Raw genomic sequence first — 12,173 nt, forward strand, 5'->3', positions numbered from 1 at the left:
GAAAACTTTGGCCTCCGGTCACCCGGAGACTTGCTTGGGGAAGGAGAGAAACTACCCTTTGTTCTTGCTGCACTCCCTTCCCCCAGACCTCCTTCCTCCTCCACACAGCAGCACAGCGGACTCATCTTTCTCAGCGCAGACCTAACTGCCTGGGGTATACAGCCGCTGAGACAGAGCCCCAAGCACTTTAGCGGCAGACAAAAGCCAGCAGTATGTGCCCCTGAGTCCCAGATTCACTAAGCGGCTGCACCATCCTCCCAGGGCGCAAATCTGCTAGACACCATGCTAGCTCCGCAGGATCTCCATCACTGACGGTACGACCCGCCCAATCCCACAGTGACAGAGAATACACTATATACTCACCAAAACCACGCAGAAACGTCATACAACCTGGACACACCAGGCGCTGGGCCTCCCAAGCTTGGAGAGCACAACAAAGAGATCCCAGGACTTCCCAGAAAGCATACAGAATAGCAACCCAGTCTCCAGTTACAGCAGGAAGTGGCAGCGGAGCAGCACTGAACTGGCGGGGCACCACAGCCCTCCAGTTTAAGACTAACCAGGGCCAAACCAGAGAACAGAGAGCCTGGTTACCCCATCCCTGCTGAAGTGACCACCCTGGAATCTCCAGCTGCAGCAAGACCTCAGAACATGGCAGTGACAGCAGCACAGAACTGGCGGAACACATCAAAGAAGCAGGGCCTAACCAGAGAGATGAGAGCCCCAGATACCAAGATCTCTGCCAAGAGACCTGCCTGTAAGTGAGTGCACCCTTGAGAATCTGCAGTTCCCCAGATCCTGGGTCCTTCTAAATCAGAAGCCAGGCATCGAAGCCCCCTCCCACCCACATACCCACTTTGGGAAACAGAGGGGCACTAAGGACATTGAAGTTCCTGCCCTGTGGGCCTGATTGAGGAGGTAAGACAGTTAATGCCAGAAATTGCGCTGCGATCATCATTAGCGCCTGCGACATATACAGTGCAGAGCCCCTCCCACACACTCAAGGGTTCAACATTAGCCATCACTCTGTCCCTCGAGAAACTCATCCACGCACACTTACACACACAGCCACACACACGCGCACGCGCGCACACACACACTTGCATTTGCCCCGTTTGTGCCTGCGTACTTTCCTCCCACAGGTACAGCTAATCCTCAGCACACGCTGAGAGTGCTCAGCTTCCTGAAGAACTCTCTAGACACCAGAGAGAGACAGCACCAGTCTGATCTGCAGAATCCAAAAACAAACAGGGAAGGTTTCAGATAAGCCAATGGCCAGAGGTAGACGAAAGAACACTTCCAACATAAATCAGGACATCATGACTTCACCAGCAAACCCCAAAATTGATGGATACACCAATTCAGCAGAAGCACAGGAAAATGATTTTAAAGCCATGCTTGCCCAATTATTTGAGGCTCATAAGGAGGAAATGAGCAAGTCTTTCAAAGAGATGGCCAGTCAATTGGAGGCAAAGAAAGAAGAAATAGACAATATCCTTAAAGAAACACAGGCAAACATAGCCAAACAAATAGATACACAAGTAGAGGAAAAATTAGTGGCATATAAGAAGGAAATGAAAAAAGAAATAGAGGGTATCGTAGAGAGACAGGAATCCAAATTCAAACACATGAAAGAAATGGTGCAAGGCATGAAAACAGAATTAGAATCAATAAAGAAAACACAAAATGAGAAAACCCTTGAGCTGGAGAACTTGGAGAAAAGATCAGGAACCACAAAAGTAAGCATCACCAACAGAATACAAGAGATGGAAGAGAGAATCTCTGGAGCTGAAGACACACTTGCAGAAATGGATACTTCTCTCAAAGAAAAAGTAAAATCAGAAAAGTTCCAATCACAAAATATCCAAGAAATCAAGGATGCTATGAAAAGACAAAATCCAAGAATAATAGGAATTTATGAAAAAGAAGACTCCAGACTCCAAGGTCCAGAAAATATTTTCAAGAAAATCATAGAAGAAAATTTTCCCAACTTAAAGAAAGAGATGTCGATAAATATACAAGAGGCCTACAGAACTCCAAATAGACTAGACCAGAAAAGAAGCACATCACGTCACATCATAATCAAAACACTAAATCTACAGAACAAAGAAAAGATATTAAAAGCAGCAAGGGAAAAAGGCCAAGTAACATATGAAGGTAGACCTATCAGAATCACACCGGACTTCTCATCAGAAACTATGAAAGCCAGAAGGGCCTGGGCAAGTATCATGGAGACTCTAAGAGATCACAAATGTCAACCCAGACTACTATACCCTGCAAAGCTTTCAATCAACATAGATGGAGAAAACAAAATATTCCATGACAAAACTAAATTTACACAATATCTACACAGCAAACCATCCCTACAGAAGATACTAGAAGGAAAACTCCAATCCAATGAAAACAAATTCACCCAAGAAAACAGGGCATACAGATAATATGCCAACAAAAATGAAAAGAAAACAAGCAATGAAACAGGGTTAGATCATAGACTCCATTACAAAAGGAACTAACATGCATTGGTCACTATTATCTATCAATATCAATGGACTCAACTCACCAATAAAAAGACACAGGCTAACAGAATGGTTAAGGAAACAGGATCCAACATTCTGTTGCATCCAAGAAACACACCTATGCAACAAAGACAAACACTACCTCAGAGTAAAGGGCTGGAAAACTGTTTTTCAAGCAAATGGTTCCAGAAAACAAGCTGGAGTAGCCATCCTAATATCTAATAAAATAGACTTTCAACCCAAGTTAATCAAAAAAGATAAGGAGGGCCACTATATTCTCATCAAAGGAAAAATCCACCAAGAGGACATCACAATCTTGAATATCTATGCCCCAAACACAAGAGCACCAACATTCGTAAATGAAACATTATTAAAGCTTAAATCATACATTGATCCTAATACCTTAATAGTGGGAGACTTCAACACTCCACTCTCACCAAGGGACAGATCAACTAGACAGACACCAAATAGGGAAATAAAAGCACTCACAGAATCCCTAAATCAAATGGACCTAATAGACGTCTACAGATCATTTCACCCAAACTCAAAAGAGTACACCTTCTTTTCAGCACCCCATGGAACCTTTTCCAAAATAGACCATATAGTGGGCCACAAAGCAAGCCTCAACAGATACAAAAGGATTGAAATAATCCCATGTATACTATCTGACCACCATGGACTAAAGCTCGACCTCAACAACAACAGAAACAACAAAAAGCCGACACGCACATGGAAACTGAACAACTTACTACTCAATGACAGCTGGGTTAAGGAAGAAATAAAGAAAGAAATTAAAGACTTCCTAGAATTCAATGAAAAGGAAGGCACAACATACCCAAATTTATGGGACACATTGAAAGCAGTGCTCAGAGGAAAATTTATAGCACTAAGTGCCTGCAAGAAGAAATTCGTAACATCACATACAAACAACTTAATAGCCCAACTGAAAACCCTAGAAAAAAAAGAAGCAGATACACCCAAGAGGAGCAGACGGCTGGAAATAATCAAACGCAGGGCTGAAATCAATCAACTAGACACAAATAAAACTATCCAAAGAATCAATGAAACAAAAAGCTGGTTCTTTGAGAAGATCAACAAGATAGACAAACCCTTAGCCAAACTAACTAAAAAGCAGGGAGAAACTATCCAGATCAGCAAAATCAGAAATGAAAATGGGGACATAACCACAGACATTGAGGAAATCCAAACAATTATTAGGTCATACTACAAAAGCCTGTATGCCACAAAATTTGAGAATCTAAATGAAATGGATAATTTTCTTGAAAGATTCCATCTACCAAAACTAAGTCAAGATCAGGTAGAAAGACTGAATAGCCCTATATCTCCCAAGGAAATCGAAGCAGTCATTAACAGTCTCCCCTCCAAAAAAAGCCCTGGACCAGATGGCTTCAGCGCAGAATTCTACAAGACCTTCAAAGAAGTGCTAACTCCAATTCTCCTCAAGCTATTCCACAAAATAGAAACAGAAGGAACACTACCAAACTCATTCTATGAAGTCACAGTCACCTTAATACCTAAACCACACAAAGACCCAACAAAAAAAGAGAACTTTAGGCCTATCTCTCTTATGAACATTGATGCAAAAATACTCAATAAAATACTTGCAAACCGAATCCAAGAACACATCAAAGATATCATCCACCATGACCAAGTAGGCTTCATCCCTGGCATGCAAGGGTGGTTCAACATACGGAAATCCATCAATGTAATCCACTACATAAACAAACTGAAGGAGAAAAACCACATGATCATCTCCTTAGACGCCGAAAAAGCATTTGACAAAGTCCAACACCCATTCATGTTTAAAGTCTTGGAGAGATCAGGGATACAAGGCACATACCTAAACATAGTAAAGGCAATATATAGCAAGCCTATAGCTAACATCAAACTCAATGGAGAGAAACTTAAATCAATCCCACTGAAATCAGGGACAAGACAAGGCTGTCCATTGTCCCCATATGTCTTCAACATAGTACTTGAAGTCCTAGCCAGAGCAATAAGACAACTAAAGGAGATCAAGGGGATACAAATCGGAAAGGAAGAGGTCAAAGTGTCACTATTTGCAGATGATATGATAGTATACATGAGCGACCCCAAAAATTCAACCAGAGAACTCCTTCAGCTGATAAACACCTTCAGCAAAGTGGCAGGATACAAAATCAACTCAAAAAAATCAGAAGCCCTCCTCTATACCAAAGACAAAAAGGCTGAGAAAGAAATTAGGGAAACAACACCCTTCACAATAGCCACTAATAACATAAAGTACCTTGGTGTGACCCTAACCAAGCAAGTGAAAGACCTGTTTGAGAAAAAGTTCAAGTCTCTGAAGAAAGAAATCGAAGAAGATATCAGAAGATGGAAAGATCTCCCATGCTCATGGATTGGTAGGATTAACATTGTGAAAATGGCCATCCTGCCAAAAGCAATCTACAGATTCAATGCAATTCCCATCAAAATACCAACTCAATTCTTTTCAGACCTTGAAAAAAAGATTCTCAGCTTCATATGGAGAAACAAAAAACCCAGAATCTCCAAAATGATCCTGTACGACAACAGATCATCTGGAGGTATCTCCATTCCTGATCTCAAGCTGTACTACAGGGCAACAGTAATAAAAACTGCATGGTATTGGCATAGAAACAGAAAGGAGGATCAATGGAACCGCATAGAAGACCCAGAAATAAATCCATACACCTATGAATACTCGATATTCGACAAAGAAGCCAATTCCATTCAATGGAAAATAGACAGCATATTCAACAAATGGTGCTGGACCAACTGGATGTCTACATGCAGAAAAATGAAAATAGATCCATATTTATCACCCTGCACAAAACTAAAGTCAAAGTGGATCAAGGACCTCAACATAAAACCAGATAACCTAAATCAATTGGAAAAAAAAGTGGGGAACAGCCTAGAACTCATTGGCACAGGAGACAACTTCCTGAACAGAACACCAACAGCACAGGCTCTAAGAGCAACAATCAATAAATGGGACCTCATGAAACTGAGAAGTTTCTGTAAAGCAAAGGATACCGTCATCAAAACAAAACGACTGCCTACAGATTGGGAAAGAATCTTCACTAACCCTTTATCTGACAGAGGACTAATATCCAGTATATACAAAGAACTAAAGAAGCTGAAAAGCAGCAATCCAAATAATCCAATTAAAAAATGGGGAACAGAGCTAAACAGAGAATTCTCAACATAGGAATATCGAATGGCAGAGAAACACTTAAAGAAATGCTCATCCTCATTAGCCATCAGGGAAATGCAAATCAAAACGACCCTGAGATATCACCTTACACCCATCAGAATGCTGGAGAGGTTGTGGAGAAAGGGGAACCCTCCTCCACTGCTGGTGGGAATGTAAACTGGTACAACCACTCTGGAAAGCTATCTGGTGCTTCCTAAGACAAATAGGAATAGTGCTTCCTCCAGACCCAGCTATACCACTGCTAGGTATATACCCAAAATTTGTTCAAGTACACAAAAAGGACACTTGCTCAACCATGTTTATAGCAGCTTTATTTGTAATAGCCAGAACCTGGAAACAACCCAGATGTCCATCAACGGAGGAATGGGTACAGAAATTGTGGTATGTTTATACAATGGAATACTACTCAGCAATCAAAAAGGAGGAAATCATGAAATTTGCAGGCAAATGGTGGGATCTAGAAAAGATCATTCTGAGTGAAATATCCCAGAAGAAGAAAGACAAACATGGGATATACTCACTTATATAGACCTATAAGATATGATAAACATAATGAAATCTATACACCTAAAAAAGATAATCAATTGAGCAGACATGGGGTAAGACAGATGGGATGTGGATTGAACGTATGACAGGAGTCTACTGAGCGCATCTGAAAGACTCTAACTAGCAGTGTTTTCAAAGCAAAACTCATGACCAAACCTTTGGCAGAGTACAGGGAATCATAAGAAAGAAAGGGAGTTAGTCTGCTGGGGAAAGGATAGGAGCTCCACAAGGACCAAATATATCTGGGCACAGGGTCTTTTCTGAGACTGACATTCAACCAAGGACCATGTATGGATATAACCTAGAACCTCCGCTCAGATGTAGCCTGTGGTAGCTCAGTAACCAATTGGTTTCCCCAAATGAGGGGAACAGGGACTATTTCTAACAGGAACTCAATGACTGGCTCTTTGGTCTCCCCACCCCCGAAGGGAGGAGCAGTCCTGTTAGGCCACAGAGGAGGGCTTTGCAGCCAGTCCTTAAGATACCTGATAAAACAGGATCAGATGAATGGGGAGGAGTTCCCCCCTATCAGTGGACTTGGAAAGGGGCACGGTGGAGATGAGGGAGGGAGGGAGGGACTGGGAGGGAATGAGGGATTGGGACACGGCTGGGATACAGAGTTAATAAAATGTAACTGATAAAAAAATAAAATAAAATAAAAAAGAAAAATAATAATTGCCACGTTGATATGTAAAAATACAAATTGAGACATACTTGCTCACCACAAGACTTACTATCTATGTTTTGATTTAGGAAAGTTAAGATCATATTCATTAGTAATATTTCTATACTTCAAACTGTAATCAGCAATGTAATTTAAAACCCCATTTTTTTTTTTTTGATTGGGCTTACTTAAAAAGAACTATGAAAGAAAGAATGGAGGCTGACCATTGTAATTCTAGCATTTAAAGGGTAGAGGCAGTAGGATTTATGTGAGTTTGAGGGAATGCTTCTTTGCAGAGTGAAACATCGCTTTAAAATACTACAGGAGTCTGCACGGTATGACTCCTGGCTAATGCCTCAGTGGTAGCTCCAATAGCCGCCAATGAGATGGCAGTAACAATGGCGGCTGTAATTCCAAGATCCTGCTCAGACCCTGAATAATCTTTTAGCCAATGTGGCTCATGCCTTAGATGTACAAAAAGAAATTAATGCTCAACTAAAAGGAGGTTTGATGGTGTTCAATCAGAGGATTGATCTCGTGCAGGAGCAAATTGATACCCTATGGCAAATTGCTCAACTTGGCTGTCAATGAAAGTATGCTGGACTTTGAGTCACTAGCATACAACATGAGAATTTTTCCTGTGCTGTAAATCTGTCTAAACAATTGTCTAGCTATATTTTAGGTAATTGGACTGGAGAATTCGATACTACGATGGAGCCGCTGAGAGTGGCCATTGTCACGGTAAATTCTACCAGAGCAGACGCAGGATTATCATCATGGATTGCTGCAGCCATGAATCATCTGAAGGAATGGGCGGGCATGGGAGCATTAGCAGGCCTTCTGTTGTTGGTCTCTTTGGTTTGCCTGTGGTATATATGCAAGATTAGAGTCTCACAACAGCGTAATGCAGCCATGACCATTCAGGCCTTTACAGCCATTGAAGCAGGACAGTCTCCCCAAGCATGGCTGGATACCATAAAAAGCTAAAAGGTTATACTCACGATGCGAGGCTAAGCACTGCACTCAGGGTCAGCTGCTTTCGACCCAGAGAAGAGCATGTCTGATTGCATGTGGGTTGATGCCCCATGTCCCCCCTCTGAGAAAAAGGTATCAGACGGGTCTGATGCTCTTTGGGTGGATGACACCTAAATGAAATCGGTACAAAGTCGCAATTTATTTCTAATATCAGAGATCAGACCTCTACTCTTGCCTGATGCATCTAAAACAAAAAGGGGGAACTGTAGAGAGCTGCGTAATGCTGTGCCTGAAAGATGGAGCTGGTTTCTGCCTTCCACCTTCCCGATGGTGAGTGCTCTCTGTCACAAAGAACTCCACATTTGGCTAAGGCTGAGGATCTGGCTTGCTTCCATGTATGTGGACCTATCTGCATTGCCCACGTGGCATGCTGAGGTTGGCTACCCAGAGGCTATTTAAGCTGTGGGCTGGCTTTCCCCATGGTCAGATGATTGTTCAAGGTTCCTGAATAAACTGCATTGGAAAAAAAAAATACTACAGGAAGAGACATTAACTAGGATCAGCTAATGAAACTTGAAATGATTTTTTCTTGATTGTTTGCTTCCCCTCCTAAAATAAAAAATAGGTCTATCATATGAACTCCTGTATTTGTTGCTGTTCTAGTGATATGAAAAGACTAGGACTGAGACATGGGATCTATAATAAAATTTAATTACCGAAGACTGAGTCCATCACCATCACTGTAGAGAAGTATAGCAACAGGTACTACTCACAGTGGCTGGAACAGATGGGAATGTAACATCTCTAATTACAAATAGGAAACTTACAGAGAAAATTTTAAAAGACGCATGATATTAAACTCTTTAAACTAACCCCTGGGGACATACTTCCTCTAGAAAGCCACATGTCCTAAGCCTCCAGAAACAGCATCACTAACTGGGGAGCAAACATTCAAATGTAGAGACAATAGGTTAGATTTACCATTCAACCATCCACACCAGCTATATAACTCTTGAAGATCCTTGCACATCATGCTAGCACACAGCTAAACACAATAAAGGCAACATACAGCCAACATCAAACTAAAAAGAGAGAAACTTAAAACAATTTAACTAAAATCAGGGAAAAGACAAGGCTGCCCACTCTGTGTATCTCTTCAATATAGTACTTGAAGTCTTAGCTAGAGCCATAAGATACCTAAAAGAGATTTACACAATACAAATTGAGAAGAAAGAAGTCAAACTATTGCTATTGGTTGACGTTATGATGGGATACATAAGTGACCCCAAAAATTCTACCAATTTTTAGGGCTGGTTTAACTGGATGTCCAAATGCAGAAAAATACAAATAGACTTATATTTGTCACCCTGCAAAATACTCAAGTCCAAGTAGATCAAAGACTCACACTGAAGTATTAGTAGTAGCTTGGTGAGTCCTGTGGAAGAGTTCGGGAGAGAGAGACAGAAGGTCCTGGAGGCGACAAGAATGTGACAAGAAGACCTAAAGAGTCAATTATTCTAAGCCCATGATGACTTACCAAGATGGAAGCACCAAACAAAAAGCGTGCATAGGCTGGACCTACGACCCCTATACATATCTAACCAATGGGCAGTGTGATCTGCATGTGGATTTCCTAGTAAGCTGTGCAGGTGCTGTCTAAGGCATGGACTGTTGCCTGCTTTTTGATCACTTGCCTCTAATGGGGATCCCTTGCTTGGCCTCATTGGATGAGGATGAGCTCAGCTCTGATGTATGTTGATGTGCTGTGGTGGGTTGATGGGGGAGAAATCCCCTTTTCTGAGGAGTAGGGGAAAGGAAACAAGGAGAAGAGGGTGGGAGGGTGGGACTGGGAAATGAGGAGAAAGATGGTTATGGTCGGGATGTAAAGTGAATAAACAAATATAAAATACTGGTGTTTAATAATAAATTTTTTTCTAGACAAATAATCTGAAAAATTAATACAATATTATTAATATTAATATTATTGTATTTTAAAATCTTTCTTTATCCCTCTATATAAGGATACAATATTTCCAACGAGGAAGATCGAGTATTTAAGCTTTAAAATTTAAAGAATTTGTCACAAGCGATTGTCATTGGTCTTCGAGGTGTTAAAAAAAATCAATGAAAGTGCCATTATTAAACTCTGCCTTTCCTCACTTTAATAATAGGTAAAATACTAAAGAAATAGTTACGTCAAAAACCTAAGGCAAGTAAATTAGTATAATCTCTTCCTAGTTATCAACTGTCAGATTTTCTGAAAACTTGTGATAATAGGATCCATTTTAGCTATTCATTTTAATACAGATAACAATGTAGTTAAAAAGATGTAAAAAGGGAACCAATTGGATCAAAAGATAATTTAGATTATTAAAATAGACTTCAAGACTGAAAAGTTCTTAGCCAAAGTTATACACAAAGAAAATTTGATGTTATATATTCATGGTCAAGGATTACTAATAAACGTACTCAGAAAAGTTTCATTTGACTTTAAAAAAATTCTAATCTCTATGAAAATTGCTACTAATATTAACATTATTACTTATAAAGAAGTTCTGCATATATATTGTGATTTCAAAATTAATGGTAACTGATCAAACATACAATATTATTTTGTATCACAAACATCCTTGTTCGAATTCAAATTTGTTCACCTGGTTAGTGTGCTTAGTTGCCATAATATAAATTTGTTAAAGTACAATATCGTAACATTTACTCTAATCCAAATATTATTTATTTCTTTAATTATATATATTATATGTAATATTGCGTTATTAATTTTATTATTTATGTAGTCTATATTTATATTTACATATTTTTGTTTAATCTCTATTTTCCACTTACTTTATTTATTTATTTATTATTATTAATTACACTTTATTCACTTTGTATCCCCCCATAAGCCCATCCCGATCCCACCCTTCTTCCCCCTTCTTCATGCAAGCCCCTCCCCAAGTCCACTGATAGGGGAGGTACTCTTCTCCTTCCTTCTGATCTTAGTCTATCAGATCACATCAGGAATGGCTGCATTGTCATCTTCTGTGGCCTGGTAAGGCTGCTCCCCCCTCAGAGGGAGGTGATCAAAGAGCAGGCCAATCAGATTATGTCAGAGGCAGTCCCTCTTCCCATTACTATGTAACCCTCTTGGACACTGAACTGTCATGTGCTACATCTGTGCAGAGGTTCTAGGTTATCTCCATGAATAGTCCTTGGTTGGAGTATGAGTCTCTGGGAAGTTCCCTGTGTTCAAATTTTCTGTTTCTGTTGCTCTCCTTGTGGGGTTCCCGTCCTCTCCAGCTCTTACTATTTCCTACTTCTTACATAAGATTCCATGCATTCTGCCCAACAGTTGGCCATAAGTCAAATTTGTTTACTTAATCACTCTGTAGCCTGATGCCAGTCCCCTCCTTCTTCGACTCTCAGACTCTCAGTCCTGCCCTCATGTCCCTCTTCCTCAATTCCCCATTCTCCTTGTTCTTGGAGAAAAGGAGGACGCGAAGGGGTACCAACCCAAATTGACACCTCAAGTCGCATCAGGACTAAGCACATCTTCTTGCCTTGAGGCCAGACAAGGCAGCCAACCTAGGGGAACGGGATCCAAAGGTAGACAACAGAGTAAGAGATAGTCCCTATTCCCTTTGTTAGGGGACCCACATGATGACCAAGCTGCACATTTCTGCATATGTGTAGGGGTCTAGGTCCGGCCCATGCATGATCTTTTTGGTGGTTCATTCTGTGAACCCTCATGGGCGAAGGTTATTTCACTCTATAGGCATTGTGTCTTGTCCTTGACCCTTTAAGTTCCCTCAACCCTTCCACTCTTCCACAAGAAATGGGAACATAATTATATTCATCTACATTTACTAAGGTATATTTAGTTTCCCTTCCTTCCTTCCTTCCTTCCTTCCTTCCTTCCTTCCTTCCTTCCTTCCTTCCTTCCTTCCTTCCATCCTTCCTGCGTTCCTTTTCTTTCTCTCTCTCTCTCTCTCTCTCTCTCTCTCTCTCTCTCTCTCTCTCCCTCTCTCTCTCCCTTTCTTTCTCTGAGACAGGGTTTCTCTGTGCTGCCTTGGCTGTTCTGAACCTGCTTTGTAGTCCAGGCTGGCCTCAAACTCACAAGGATCAATCTACCTCTGCTTCCTTGAGTGCTGGAAATAAAATCTTGTGTCACCACGTCTGGCTAAATTTGAAACTATTGAAGTTTTACAACTATTCAAGAACTTGAATCGTTATAATT

This window comes from Meriones unguiculatus, chromosome 9 (assembly GCF_030254825.1).
Source record: "Meriones unguiculatus strain TT.TT164.6M chromosome 9, Bangor_MerUng_6.1, whole genome shotgun sequence".
NCBI lineage: Eukaryota > Metazoa > Chordata > Mammalia > Rodentia > Muridae > Meriones > Meriones unguiculatus.